Source organism: Sapajus apella, unplaced genomic scaffold, assembly GCF_009761245.1.
Source record: "Sapajus apella isolate SASKATOON/1434 unplaced genomic scaffold, GSC_monkey_1.0 scaffold36, whole genome shotgun sequence".
Taxonomy (NCBI): domain Eukaryota; kingdom Metazoa; phylum Chordata; class Mammalia; order Primates; family Cebidae; genus Sapajus; species Sapajus apella.
Window position 1 is genome coordinate 13,032,594 of NW_022436976.1, and position 16,823 is coordinate 13,049,416.

Here is a 16,823-nt window from a genome sequence, read left to right on the forward strand (position 1 = left end):
AAAAAAAAATCCAAAATGGAAAAATCTCAAATATACCTCCAGTTACTAGTTCTCATATATAATTAAAGTATATATAGTAATTTCTTCTTAGCATTATGTCAGTTATTTCTGTTTCTGTCAGGTTGTATTTTGGTTTCCTGATCACCTTCCTGTAACTTCCAACAGAAGTGCAGTGTATAAAATTGACTGTGAGTTTATTATTCTAGTTTCCTTACTACACTCTATTTTCATTATCATCTCTATCTACATTTGGTTTCAGTTTCCTTGACTTTCATTTTAAACACACAGCTTATTTCTTGCTCTTGGTACCCTCTTCTTGATTATTTTTATTTATGACTTCACTATCTTACTCTTATCTAAACTATAAATGCAATAATAGTAATTTTTCTTCTACACATTTCATCTTGCAAATATATATATATAGTTTTTTCATAAACTTCAATTGTGGCAAAACATTTATATGGATACACAATTCTCTAGTTTCAGAAATGGCCTTTGCTATTGTTTTTCTTTAACCATTACCAAAGTCCACTGAAATGTAGCCACTTACTGAATGTTGCTAGTAATTATATTGTGTGAAGAAGAAATTACACATTTTTAAATATATGGGCAATGAGTTCCAGAGTTATCTAAGAAGCCAGTTTAATATTCCTGATTTCTCTATTATTGTTTCCAACATTTTTGTTTGTTCTTTCACATTATTTCAGTTTCAATTGTTATTTAGTTACTTACTTGAAAAATACATGATGATAAGAGATTGTTTATTTATATTTTCAACATACAAAATGTTTCAGGGCAGGAGTTATGTAATGTAAATGAGATAAAATATAGATACTCTGAATAAATTCGTGCGGATCCTCTTGACAATCTTTACTCACAAGGCTACTCTTATAACAGACTTTGGAAGCTCCAAAAGGTAGGAGGGTGAGAGAAGACTGAGGGATGAACTACTACCTGTTGGGTACAGGGTGTACTATTGGGGTGATGCGTACACAAAAAGCCACTCCACCACCATACAATACATCCATGTAGCACAACAGCATATGTACCCCCTAAATCTATCAAAATAAAAAAATAAAAATTTTTAATATTAAAAAGGCTATTCTTAATATAAAAACCAGTATAATTTTTATATCAAATTTAAAGACTTAAGACTTTGCACATTTTATTTCCATTTTCATGGAAAGACATTAAACTATAAATATTTTTAAAAGAAACTACATACTAAAGCATGGCTGTAAGCTTAAATAACCTTAAATATATGCCCAAAAAGTTGATTGTCAGTATAATGTGGTATAATTTTCAAAGTACACAAAACTGACAATTATTTGAAGATGATAGGTTATCATTATATTAAAGGAAAACAAAAGGAAGGGTTAGAAAATTCCATTTTTGAACGTGGTGTTTCATGCTGTTTCCACTAGGAACCATCTTTTGAAACATTGCAAAGGACTTTAAAATATGTTCGATGTCTCCACTCTCATCGGTGTCAGTTGTTAAGGCACCCTATCTCTACCTGCAAAAAAAGCAGATTGTCCTCTATGCCTCCATCCCCAGCCACCTCACTGAATGCACACACTGTGAATTAAAAAACACTGAAATTTTCCTTGAAAATCGTTGTCTCTAATTGATCAGGTCCTCACTTAAATTAGGAAAAATAGAATATAGCAATGAATGACAACAATGTGTGGTGTGTTCGCATTTATCAAAATCAATGCTGTGGTTAGAGAGGAAGAAAAATATTTTGATAGAAAGAAGAAAAATTATGGTATGAACTCAGGGAGCAATTGCTATTACTACCTCATATACAATCCCGTATTTCCTACTGCTAATTTGTTCCCTGGAATTATTTAGAGATCACTTTTCCTAAATTTCAAGGTATACGGTTTGAGAAACACCGATTTTAATCAGTGGTTTAGTCAACATAAGTTGTTATTGGTACATCAGTCAATTGTGTTTAAACTATGTGTGTACAAAGATAAAACAAAAGTTGACAGTTCAGCTTACACCAAAGGAAAAACAGAGTACTGTTAATACAAATTCAATTATTTACAGATCATTAATACTGTAAAAAATGCATGAAGAATTTATCTGTTCATACTCAAGAGCCCAAATTTGGTGAAAAATACTTTAAAATTCTGCACTTGGAAATGTCAAAAATTTCCTAAAATTTTTCGTATCTTGTGTGTAAGTATGAATTAATTAGATATATATACAAATAATTTATCCTTATATTGCCAATATATTCAAACATAAAAGTGAGAAATAAATTAATGAATATATTCATTGTATAGATTGGTGTTAGAAATTAAAACAGAGATGTGGATGTTTTCTAACCTCAAGAGCTATTTGTATTTTCCTGGAAAGGGTTTAGAATGTTAACATGTTATGTTAGTGGGGCTTTAAATTCACTTATATTCTTACTGAGTATGTGTTCTTTAAAAGCAAAGCACAATTCAAATTGCATATTTCCACTGTGTATGATATCATTTAGCTTCAAGTAATAAGTATACTAAGGGTTCATCATACATATATTACACATATATTGCAAATGCATTTAATTTTTATTTTATTTGTAATTATACTTTTCTAGATTACTTTTCTACATGATAATATGCATTTGCCTGGATAAACATATATAATTATAAGATTTATAGTTATCCCTGGTAAAGGGGAACATGATATACACTATCATTTTGTAATGTATAATTCAATTGCTGGCACATTAGGACTTTTAACGTAAGGCTTATAATGTAAATTTCAATTCTGTACTCTGTCATTAACTAACAAATGCTGAATTATTTCCTTCCTTAGACATACACCATTGGAATCCATTTAAAGTGTTTAATAATGTATTAATAAACCATGATTTTCCAGCAGAGTTTCTCAACTCTCATTACTGGCACCAGCTCTTGTGCTGCCAATCAAATTAGAATGCCATGGTTTCTTAGTAAATAAAGGTTAATTGGACATATAAAGGGAAACTGAACATCAGAAATATCCATACTCACATCCTTCTCTAAAAAATTAGACTACTAGATTTCAACTTACTATACATGCAGCTAAAATATCTTTATTTCTCATTTTGAACACAAAGAGCTGTTTATAATTTCAGAAAACTCAGACATATCAGGCTTATTGCTTTCAACTTTGTTGACTTAAGTTTTCTGACTGATAATACAGCATAAGGAAAAAAAGTTCATGTAGGATCATTTGTGTTTCATAAACTTTCCTGTAAATGCTTTTTCAAAACTATCCTCTCCAACCTCAAAACTCTTATTCTTCACAAATATGCAAAAAATATTTACACATATATATATATCATTATTTCCTCTAAATAGTTTCTATTTCCATTCTTACTTTCTGATCTGTTAGTTAGCTTCAGATATGGCCTGCTTTTGATGAGTTCTATATTCTAGTATTGAATTCAGATGTGAACCATGTGTTTGAACATGTGAATTGTCTTACTAATAAAGTTCCAATAGAACTATATAGAAAAAACTTACAAAGTGGATACTGACTTTCACCAGCTACATACTTTTAGAAATTTAAATTTACCTAGTGAGAAAAATAAGAATTTGCTTACTGAGGATTAAATATTCAGAGAACAGTTGAGGATTAAATGTTCAGAAAAACTACTCCAGATACAGTACACTTATTAATGCTGGATAAAATAGAAAGATATATATTTAAAGCATGCCTGATACAGTTAGAAATTTAGAGAATGCTTTAGAAACCAGAAATAACAAGAAAGTAAAATCCATGTTAATAAGAAAGTAGAGCCAATAATTGCTAGTTTAGAGGCTGGCTTTCAGTCAGTGAGTTAGGCATGCTAGCATCTAAGCCAAGCCAGAGGACAAACCAGGTGGGGGGCTACTAACCCCACCCACACCCCATTATCCCATGTTCATATTCTACATCCCCAAAGAAAGAATTCCTAGTATATGATCTGAAAGAATAATAAAATTCCCAGGAGAATAAGAATTTGGGAATTTAAGCCAATCTCATCATTGTCTCTAAATTCTAAACACATATCTTCAATAATCCTACATTTGTACAACCTTTCCTCAAAATCCCCAAATTTTAAACTTGAAAATATCTTTGAAGGAAAGTGCAAGTTGTTATTATCCCTTGCAATAATTAAGCACAATCACTTGGGAGAAGCACACGCAAATCATCTCTGTGGAAATAATTTCAAACCCATGCCTCAAAGATTTCCCACAAATATCCAAGGAAGATAGGCCCTAAAGATTTCCAACAAATGTCCAAGGAAGGTAGGGTCATCACTGAAAATTACTAAACTATGAGAAAAACTAACTACCATGAGGAAACATGAGATAAACATCTAAAAATGTGTAATTAGGCCCAAAGTAAATTTAGCTATTAAAAGATCAGATGCAAAGTATAAAACAATATTTTAAAGAAATATAAAATATACTGAAACAATGACAGAGACTATCAATATCAATAAGCCAGATTTGAAAAAATACAAATAACAAATTCTAAAAAAATTTAAAAATTGTATATTCTAAATATTGTATGTTATAACCTACAAACAAGACAGAAAAAGATAGTCTGAAGAAACAATAATAAACATATATGTAACTATGTGGATATACTTTTTATGCAGATTATATATATTGACATTTAATATTCACAGCAGCATTATCAGTTAGATATTCTTGCAATTCTTATTTTGTAGGTGATACATTAGCAGGGAGATTTTTTTTAATGTGTGTAAATCCCACATATAGTGAATGGTAGAGACAGAATTTGAATGCAGTTTCATTCCAGAATCCATAGTTTGCAGCTACATTGTAATAGGAATCTCACAGAAAAGAAGATACCAGTATTCAGTAAACAAATAAAATGATGCTTAACCTCGATAACAATCAGAGAAATACATATTGAAGTATGGGATATGAGATCATAACTTCCATCTAGGAAGATATAAAGTCTGACAATGTTAAATGTTTGCTAAATGTACAGCTTTGGAGATGCTTACAATGCCTAGGGATGTAAAAATTTATACACTCACTACAGAAAAAAAAATTGACATTATCTATTAAGCTCAATAGGTGTGTATCTTTATGAATTCCAAAAATATTTTGCATGATTTTAGATATATATTTTAAAATTTAAATGCACAGTAGAGCAAAATGACAATTAGGGATTTCTTTGGATTATTAATTCTCACTAATACCATTGATAAAATTCTATCTCATATAATGTGATAGATCCATCTCACCTTGCTTTGGACTGTAACATAACATGATTTCTTAGCAAACATGTTGTTCCTCCATTAAATTGAACTTATGTATTCCAATATTTTAGTTACCGTGAATGAGAATCTCTATCGGTATTAATGTAGAATTAATATCAATAAAGATGGATGTTTCTGATCTGAAGAATGTACCCTGCTGAAGTTAAAATGAGTGTTTTACCCACTGATGTGTTAAATTACAGATTAAGCATAAAATATATATACATATATATAATCCTATATAAAGTGATATATACTTGGTTAATTTCAATTTTTTTTATTGTAGATATGGGGTTACATGATCAGGTTTACCATGGGTATATTGCACTGAGATAGTGAGTATAGTATTCAATAAGTTGTTTTTCAACCCATACTTCCTCCCTCCCTTCCTTTGCAGAAATCTTTAGTGTCTATTGTTCACATGTTTATGTCCACGTGTGCTCAATATTCAGCTCCCTCTTTTAAGTGAGAACAAATGACATTAGGTTTTCTGTCCCTGTCTTACTTTGCTTAGGATCATGACCTCTAGCTCCATTCACGTTGTTGCAGGCACCTGGTTTCACTGTTTATTATGGCTGTGTATATATTCCATAGTGTATATGATATACATTTTTTAATCTAATTCACCACTAATGGGTTGATTACATGTCTTTGCTATTATGCATAGTGTGACAATGATCATACAAGTGCATGTGTAATTTTGGTATAATGATCCATTTTCCTTTGTGTATTTACCCAGTTGTCAGATTGCTGGGTTGAACGGTAGCTCTGTTTTAAGTTAGCTGAGACTTTTCCAAACTGCTTTCCACAGTGGCTGAACTAATTTACATTTTTGTCAATGTTATATAAGCATTCCCTTTTTTTTGCAGCCTTACCAGCATTTGTTGTTTTTTGAGTTTTTAGTAATAGCCATTCTGACTGGTATGAGATGGTATCTGTACCTCTGTGGTTTTGCTTGGCTATCTCTGATGATCAGTAATGAGTGTTTTTTCTTACATTTGTTGGCTGCTTGTATATCTTTTGAGAAGTGTCTGTTCCTATCCTTTGCCTGTTTTATAAAGACTTGTTTTTTTGTTGATTTAAGTTCCCCATAGATCTGAATATTAGATTTTTGTTGGATGCATAGATTGTGAATATTTTCTTTCATTCTGCAGATTGTTTACTCTATTGATAGTGTCTTTTGCTGTGCTGAAGCCCTTTAGTTTAATTAAGTCCCACTTGTAATTTTGGTTTTTTGTTGCACTTCCTTTTGGGGACATAGTCAAAAATTATTTTCCAAGGCCAAAGTTGAGAAAGGTATTAACTAGTTTTTTCTTCTATGATGTTTATGGTTTGAGGTCTTACATTTAAATATTTAATTTATCTCAAGTTAATTTTTGTATACAGTAAAAGGTGAGGGTCCAGTTACAGTCTTCTGCATATGGCTAGCCATTTATTCCAGTGCCACTTATTGAACAGACAGTTCTTTCCCCGTTCCTTGTTTTTGTCAGCCTCATCAAAGACCAGATGGTTGTAAGTGTGTGGCTTTATTTCTGGGTTCACTATTCTCTTCCATTGGTGACTATGTCTGTTTTTATGCCAATACCATCCTGTTTTGGTTGCTGTAGCTCTGTAGTATAATTTAAAGGCAGGTAATGTGATTCTTTCAGTTTTATTTTTTGCTCAGGATGGCTTTTGCTATTCTGGAACATTCTTGGTTACATAGAAATTTTAGTACTTTTTTCCCATTTTTCTGAAGTATGTCATTGGTCTTTTGATAGGAATAGTGTTCAATCTATAGATTGCTTTGGGTAGTACTTTTTTTAGACAGTTGGCAGGGCTAGTTGAGGTTTCATTTTGAAAAATAAAATGAATTGTTTTGTAGCTGTAGGCATGGGCAAAGGGGATACCCCAGACAGTGAGCTCCCCTCATGGGTGTGCTGAGGGCAAGGGCAGAGCCTCAGGTGAGTCTCCTGTTCCCTGTGCCCTCCTGCACAGCAGCTTCCCTCTCAATCACTGGGGCAGCTACAGAAGAGGTAGGCTGGGAGAGGCTGCCCTGGCTGTTCACTTGGGCAGAATGTCAGAAGACTTGGACACCAGCTTCCCATTGCAGGTCATGATCTTCTTCACAACCATGGCCCTGGAGGAGTTGGTACGGTTGAAGAAGCTGGAGGCCCCCATAGGCTGAGCTCAGCTCACCTGCATAACCACTGGTGGTCTTCTTATGGGTACTCATGTTCTGCATCCCAGACTCCAGTTGGCTCTCCTCGTCCTCCAGCAGCTTCCTATAGGTGGCAATCTTGAGGTCCAGGGCCAGCTTGACATTCATCAACTCCTGGTACTTCACAGCTGCTACAGTGTGTCCTGCTTGGCCAGCTACAGGGCGGCCTCCAGCTCAGACAGCTTTGGCATCCTTAACGGCCACCTTCCAACTCTGCTCAGCATCTGTGATGGTGGACTCCAGGGAAGCTCTCTGGCCTTTCAGGACCTCTATCTCTGCCTGGAGCCAGCTGTTGTTCCAGTTCATTAGGAAGATCTCACTTTGCACGCTGTAGGTCATCCTCATGCTTCCCAGCCTGCATCTGCAGCTCTTCATACTTGATCTGCTACACGCTCTTAGCCTCAGCCCGGCTTAGGTTGGCAATCTCCTTGCGCTGCTCCTTGACTTCAGCAATGATGCTGTCCATGTCCAAGGAGCATCTGTTGTCCGTGGACAGTACCACAGATGTGTGTGAGATCTGGGAATGCAGCTCATGGATCTCCTTTTCATACAGCTGCCTGAGGAAGTTGATCTCATCAGTCAGCCCTTCTAGGAGATACTCCATCTCTACCTTGTCCATGTAAACTTCATCCACATCCTTCTTGATGAGGACAAATTCATTCTCTTATCTATGTATGCTTACTGATCCTAGTTTGTTGAGGGTTTTATCATGAAGAGATGTTAGATTTTATCATAATATGTTTCTGCATCTATTGAGATGATCATATGGCTTTTGCTTTTACTTATGTTTATGTGATAAATCAAATTTATTGATTTGCCTATGATGAATCAGACTTCATCCCAGGAATGAAACCTACTTAATTCTGGATATTAACTTTTTTATGGGCTGCTGGACTCAGTTTACTAGTGTTTTGTTGAAGATTTTTGCATCTATGTTTATTAGTGATATTGGCCTGAAGTTTTTTTTGTTTGTTTGTTTTTGTTGATGTATCTCTGCCAGATTTTAGTGTTAGGATGTTTCTGATTTATAGAATGAGTTAGGGAGAAGTATCCTCAATTTTGTTTGAATGGGTTCAGTAGGACTGATACCAATTCTTCCTCATATATCTGGTAGAACTTAGCTATGAATCCATCTGGTACTAGCCTTTTTTTTTTTTTTGGTTGGTAAGTTTTTAAATACTGATACAATTTCAGAACTTGTTATTGGCCTGCTCAGATTTTCACTTTCTTCCTGGTTCAATCTTGGGAGATCATGTTTCTAGGACTTTAACAATTTTCTGTAGATTTTCTAATTTGTGTGCATATAGATGTTCATAATGATCTCTAAGAATCTTTTGTATTTCTGTGGGATCAGTTGTAATGCTATCTTTGTCATTTCTAATTGTGCTTATTTGGATTTTTTTTTCTTTGATAATCCAGCTAGTGGTCTATCAGTCTTATAGCTTCTTTCCCAAAACCAACTCTTGGTTTCCTTGAATTTTTATACAGACTTTTTGCATCTCAGTTTCACTCAGTTCTGTTCTGATTTTAGTTATTTCCTTTCTTTTTCTAGCTTCAGGGTCAGTTTATTCTTTTTTTTCCTAGTTCCTTGAGGTGCAAAGTTAGATTGTTAATTTGAGATCTTTCTAATTTCTTAAAGAAGGTGTTTAGCACTATAAACTTTCTTCTTAACACTGCTTTGTCTGCATCCCTAAGATGTTTGTATGTTCAGTTACTATTTTTATTATTTACAAAAAATTTTTAAATATCTGCCTTTAATGTTCACACAAGAATTATTGAGGAGCAAGTTGTTTAATTTATGTGTATTTGAGTGGTTTTGAGAGATCTTCTTAATATTGATTTTTATTTTTATTTCCCTGTGGTTCGAGACTATGCATGGTATGATTTTATTTTTTTGAATTTATTGAGATTTGCCTTATGAGAGAGCATGTGGTTGATCTTAGCATATGTTCTATGTGCAGATGAGAGAGATGTTTATTTTGAGATTTTGGGGTGGAGTGTCCTGTAGATGTCTATTAGGTCTAATTGATCACGTATTGAGCTTAATTCTAGAGTTAAGTTTTCTGCCTTGGTGGTCTATATAATGCTGTCAGTGGGTTGTTGAAATCCCCCACTATTGTTGTGTAGTTTTCTCGGTCTTTTTATTAGGCCATGAGGAACTTGTTTTGTGAATCTGCATGCTCCAATGTTGGGTGCATGTATACTTAGGGTAGTTAAATCTTCTTGTTGGATTGTACATTTTCTTGTTATGGGATGCCATTCTTTGTCCTTAATTTTTATTGGTTTAATGTCTGCTTTATCTGGTATAAGAATAGTGACTCCTGCTCTTTTTTTGCTTTCCATTTGCAAGGTATATGTTTTTTCATCCTTTTACTTCGAGCCTGTGGGTATTGTTACATTTGAGATGAATCACTGGAAGATAGCCGATGATTAGGTCTTGTTTTTGTTTGTTTGTTTGTTTTTATACAGTATGACACTCTATAACTTTTAATTGAGGGCATTTAGCCCATTTACAATCAGTGTTAGTATTAATATGTGAGATTTTTCTCCTATGTTCATGTTGTTAGCTAGTTTTTATGCAGACTTGGCTGTGTGATTGTTTCATAGTGCCTGTGGGCTATGTCCTTAAGTGTGTTTTAGTGGTAGCAGGTGTCATTTTTCAATTCCATTTTTAGCACTCTCTTAAGGACCTGTTGTAAGGCTGGTCTGGTCTAAACAAATTCTCTTAGCATTTGATGATCTGAGACAGATTTTATTTCTTCTTTACTTTCAAACTTATTTTGGCAGGATACAAAACATTTGTTGGAATTTCTTTTCTTTAGGCATGCTGAAAATAGATCCACAGTCTCTTCTGGCTTGTAAAGTTTCTGCTACAGGTCTGCTGCTAGTCTGATGGGGTTCTCTGTGTAGTTACTTGTCCCTTTTCTCTTGCTGCCTTTAAGATTTTTCTTTTACATTGACCTTGATGAAACTAATAACTTTGTGCTTTGTGGATAGTCATCTTGTATAGTATCTAGCTGGGGTTTCCTGTAGTTTTTTTAAATTTATTTGCATGTCAATCTCTCTAGAAAGATTAGGAAAATTTCTATGGACTATACCCTCAAACATATTTTCCAAGTTGTTATTTTTTTTTTTTCTTTCAAGAATGCCAATGAGCAATGAGTGATAGATTTGGTCTCTTCATATAATCCTGTATTTCTCAGAGGTTTTATTCATTTAAAAAAAATCATATTTTCTATACTTTTGACTGACTGGCTTGAATCAAAGAACCAGTCTTTGTGCTCTGACATTCTTTCCTCAGCTTGTTTTACTCTGCTGTTAATATTTCTGATTGCATTATGAAATAATTATTGTAGTGAATTTTTCAGATATAGAAGCTTAGCTTGGTTCATTCTTAAAATGGCTATGTTGTCTTTTAGCGCTCGAAATATTTTACTGGATTTCTTGGATTGGATTTCCACTTTCTTCTGAATTACATGTCACTTCAGTTATTTCAGACTGACTGGTTATGAACCATTTGTTGGGAAGCTAGTGGACCCATCTGCAAGTATGAGGACACTAACTTTTGAATTACCAGAGTTCTTACACAGATTTTTTCTCTTCTTAGAGTGCTAGTGTTCTTTTAACTATGATATAAGTTGAATATAGTCAGTTAACTTTATATCTGGATAGTTTTGGCAGGCTGAGGCTCCGGGCAGAGTCTTAATTTGTGGCTACATTCTTGCCTTTGGTTTCACAGTAGGGTATATTAGCAAAGTATTTTTGTTGTGGCTTGGGCGTTGATTCAGTAGACAGTGCTTAAGAGTAATCACTTGTATTAGGCTTTTACTCGGCTGGATGGCTTTTTTATATTTCCTGGTGTTCGGAACCCTACTCTGTGATGTGGTGTGGAGAGAGATTACCCTCTCATGAAGACCACTCCTGGGCCTTGGGGGTATCCCTGTATTTGTTTGTTTTTATGCTGCTGATAAAGACATACCCAAGACTGGGTAATTTATAAAGGAAAAGAAGTTTAATTCTGTGTGACTGGGAGGCCTCACAATCATGGCAGAAGGCGAAGGGCACACCTTACATCTCAGCAGGCAAAAGATAATGAGAGGCAGGCAAAAGAGGAAACTGCTTCTGAAACCATCAGATCTCGTAAGACATATTCATCACCACAAGAACGGTATGGGGGAAACTGCCCTTATGATTCAGTTACCTTCCACTGGGTCCCTCCCACAACATGTCAGAATTATGGAAACTATAATTCAAGATGAAATTTCGGTTGGGACACAGCCAAACCATATAGGCTCCCTTTGATCACTAGCACTACACCTGCATCTCTTTTGTTAAGCGGTCCAAGCCATGGGGTTCCTGTGGGTGGAAGCTGCAGCAGGGAGATAGACCATACATATTCCAGGCCAGCCCTGTGGAGGGAGGCGCACCCTTCTCACTTGGTTCCCCATGAGCCCATGTGAGTCACTCCTCTCAGTTCTCTGACAGTGGGCTCCTCTCCTGCTTGAGTGCTGCCCAGGAATCTCTGCTCAGCATTCCCAGGCTGCACACTCCTGCCCTGGGATGATCTCAGGTGTTTTGTCCCCTCTCCAGCTTGGGGGCAGCTGGGGCAAGGATTCTGATGGCAGCAATGGTAGGGCTTGTCAGTCGCCTCTGGTGGCTCCACCCCAGAGAACTATAAAGCCATGGTCAAATGAAGTCATTAGCTGGGTTTCCTCTCTGTAAGAGCAGTGTGCACTAGCTGCAATTGCTTTCTTGATGAATCTCTATGTGGCTGTTTGGATGACCTACTAGAAGAATTAGTGTTTGCTTACTACTGTGTCTCTCTCTGTGAGAGCAGTGAATACCAGCTGCTTCTAGTCAACCATCTCGGTGCTTCTCAAATAATATTTTTGAAAATAAAAGTATATGGGTAATTTTGTCAAGAAGTGAAAAAAGAAAACATATATAAACATTGTTCACAAACAGTGATATTGAGATTATAAACATTCAAAATCAAAATTTCTGAAAATATAATTTATGTTGAATTTAGGTTTCCATGTTAAACAGAAACATTTGCGGTTACTTCTTTATGTAATTAGTAAAAATTCTTTTTCTGTAAGATTTAAGTCTAATATGACTGGGAAAAAATTAAATTATACCTTATTACCCCCCAAAAAAAATATTGTGCATACTTTATGACTCGGTAATTCTATTTCTAACATATCTTGAGAAATTCTTTCACTTGTGTGCTGGTAAATCTGTATAAGAATATTTGTAGCATTATTGTTTGTATTAGTTAAAAACCGGTAACAACCAAAATATCAATCAATAGTATGAGTAAATGAGATATATTAAAACAATGGAATAGTATAGAACAATTAAAAAATGAGTGAATTCCATAAATCAATATATTTTCTCCCATTTTAAGATGAAGTATAATTCCATTAATATACATTTAAAAATTAGGCTTCATTTAAAAGTACTATTTAGGAATATGTATATTTCGCAAAACTGTGGTAAGAGAAAAATCATGAAACTGACATCTACAAACTCTGGAAAGTACAGGCCTTTTCAGGTAGGGAAGAGAATGCAATCAGAGTGGCACGCTAAGAAGAATGTAAAATGGTTATTTCTCTTTTATTTCATAAGCTTAGACATTTCCAAAGTAAATTTTCATCTTAAAAACATAATTAGATAGATTCTTTGGTATATATGTTATATTGCTGTTATGTCCATTAAATATAATATATAAGTACTCTTCAGTAAATCTGTTATATTTATTAATTTTTAAAGGGAAGAAAAATATATTAAAAATTTTTTCTATGAAGCTTTATCACTCAATAGCTGCAAGTTTGGAAGTTATTTAAATACCTTAGGTACATTTCGTTTATTTAAAAAAATAAATGGAATGCTCTAGACTTTTTGAGTAATTCATTTATAATTCGTTTTTTGTTGTTATAAGTATTATGGAATTTCTATATTCCAAGCAATATGCTACCTTAAAAGATATGTAAAAATACAAGCTATGGCCTTGGCCTTTGCCTGGAGCAGACATTTTAGCACAGTAGCTGATGATGGCTCCTAGTTCTAATTTTATTTTCAGAAAACAGTCAGTTTAGTTCATTCCCCTCATCATGACGAATGAAAGAATTTAGCAGAGACTCTGAGCTGGGTCTTTACCCTGGCAGACATTCACAGAAAGTTAAGATGGATAGATAGAAGGAGATGACATATATGCAGAGGGAGTGAAAAGAAGAAAAGTTTCTGGTTTGACAACACTGACATAAGATAATAATCACATGTATGGAATATAATGTCTTTGTATTCTCACCTTGGGTAACAATAACATAATGATGCTTGGATCCATAAGCATCATATTCTATTTCAGTGTATATACCAATTTCCAAACCTTTAACAGGAAATGCAAGCACACTGAGAATGTATAAAATGATAAAGCTAAGGTTGAGTTCACAGTTTATGATATTGCAGGGAAACAAAATCTATGTGTAATATTAATAATTGCATTTGGACTTGCAAGCTCTATATTGTTTCTATTACAGAGGTAAATGTTTTGAATCTTCATGGAGAACTTTACAATATATTCTCAAGTGATAAATTTTACATTTCTATTCTAAATGTTGAAATAAAAAGTGTTTTCCACAATTGAACTAATTTACACTCCCACCAACAGTGTAAAATCTTTCCTATTTCTCCACATCCTCTCCAGCATCTGTTGTCTCCAGATTTTTTAATGATCGCCATTCTAACTATTCTACATTGAGATGGTATCTCAATGTAGTTTTGATTTGCATTTCTCTAATGACCAGTGATGATGAGCATTTTTTCCTATGTTTGTTGGACCTAGAAATAGAAATTCCATTTGACCCAACAATCCCGTTACTGGGTATATATTCCAAAGGATTATAAATCATTCTACTATAAGGACACGTGCACACGAATGTGTGCATTGCAGCACTGTTTACAATAGTAAAGACATGAACCAACTCAAATGCCCATTGATGATAGTCTGAATAGGTAAAATGTGGCACATATTCACCATGGAATATTATGCAGCCATCAAAAATGATGAGTTCGTGTCCTTTGTAGGGACATGGATGAACCTGGAAACCATCATTCTCAGCAAACTGACACAAGAATCAAACACCACATGTTGTCACTCATAGGTGGGTGTTGAACAATGAGAACACGTGGACACAGGGAGGGGAGCATCACACACTGGGGTCTGTCGGGGAGAAATAGGGGAGGGACAGTGGGGAGTGGGGAGTTGGGAAGAGATAGCATGGGGAGAAATGCCAGATATAGGTGATGGGGAGGAAGGCAGCAAATCACACTGCCATGTGTGTAACTATGCAACAATCTTGCATGTTCTTCACATGTACCCCAAAACCTAAAATGCAATAAAAAATAAAATAAAAAGTGTTTACAAAGTTTCTAAATTGAGTTTTTAAATTTTACACAAGTTTATAATGTATGTATCAGAAATCTAGCAGAATATAAAAATCAACCTAATTGAAACATAGATGTGGATGTTGCCAACATTTGTTTGAAAATTTACATGCCAACTTTTGATAAACTGAACTTAATGATCCATTTTCAGAGTTTGAAAGGATTGCTTTGCTCCATAGACATATGGATAAGCAACTTTACACTAAAAATGTTCTGTGTTTCTGAGCAGGCTTGGTTTAGGTTTGAAGAAAAGAAAACAGAGACACATACTCACACGTAAAATATGAATTGCGTTCAGAAATATTTGAGACACTGAAAATATTAAGTTTAGGTCTGACCTTTCTATTTTTTCCCTTTCTCCCCAATGCTGTAGGTGTGCCTCTAGATATGGAGCTAAAATTAACTGATATATTTTTCTTTAGTTTGGCCCCGTAAGTGTCTACTCAGTTGGCTTATGTCTGAGCTAATTGACAAGAGTGGCAATGTAAATGTTATGCAAATTAATCCCCTCTGGGACTCCTATATCTAAGTCCAATTGATGCCTATGCAAACATAGCACTTTGTGATATTTCAAGTCATTTAATTTTGTGGTTTATGTAGACATTCAGTATTATTGACAATGATACAGTGGCCTGCTATGCTATCTATCTATGACATTCTTTGCTTTAAACACATCACTATGGCTGATAAGTTTGAAGCACCTGAAATGAAAGCAGATAATGCTGTGATGATAAAATTAAATCAAGGAAAATTTAAAGCTGTACTAACAGAATTCCCCAACACACAAACACACACTCTCTCACACAAAACACACACACACACACACACACACACACACCAAGATATATAAAAATGTTTTCTGAAGGTATAACACAATCAGAAATAAAAATTCCCAGTGTCCATGACTGTTCAGATTCAAATGTTTATTTTTAAAATGTGACTATATTCAAGGTAGTTTATTCACATATTATACATTTTATCTCTCTATAATATAGCCTTTGCAAATACCTTAATTAAAATTTAGGACTCATCAATCTATTTCCAGAAGAATGCTCTGAAGATGTCAATGATTGCTTATTTTACTTCTCAGGCTATTATTTGGGATGATGGTCACGTTGCCATTTCACACTGGAAGGCATTTTGTAAAGATAATTTACAAGATGTCTCTTTCTCTCATTATGTATTAAATTTCATCTTTATTTTTCAAGAATTGATTCATATATAGTAAAACGAATCTATTTTAAGTATAGTGTTTATTGAGTTTTGACCCACATGTATTGTAATAACCTAACCTGGGCTATCACAACTGAGTTCATTTTAGCTATAAACTCCAACCTGACTTCCTCATCCTTACCACAGCCCATTTGGGTGCATAACTGGGTCATGCTGCACCTAGAAGCACTGAAGCTTACTGTTCTTAACACCTGTAACCATTGTACTGCATCCAGCTTGGCATACCTCCCCCTTGCTATTGTAAGAAAAAAGTTTCCCTTTGATCATTGTATAGAAGGAGACTGATCACCCCCCTTCTTGGTAATTGTATGGAAACCACTTTTGCCCACAGCCCCTTCCTCTAACCTGCTTTTCTGCTTCTGTAAAGTTTCACTTCAGCTAGGTACTCCCCTCCCCTACCTAAATCACATAAAAATGAATCAGGCCTCTTTCCCAGGGCCGAGAGAATTTTGAGCGTTGGCTATCTCTCAGTCACTGGCTAATTAATAAAGGACTCTTAATTTGGAACTCAGAGCATGGCAAGTTCCTTCTAATGTGCTCAGTTATAGCAATATGCATAGCTGTGTAAATATCATCATAATAAAAAATATTCTATAATACAGTAAAGATTCTTTATACGGCTTTGCAATCTTCTAATATATCCTTAGTCTTGCCAAACATTGACTTTCTTTTTGTCCATAT

General features: G+C 34.5%; 1 pseudogene; it reads right to left on the reverse strand.

Moving 5' to 3' along the window:
- Positions 1 to 7,282: 7,282 nt before the first annotated feature.
- On the reverse strand, positions 7,283 to 16,294 carry LOC116564142 (annotated as a pseudogene).
- Positions 16,295 to 16,823: the final 529 nt, after the last annotated feature.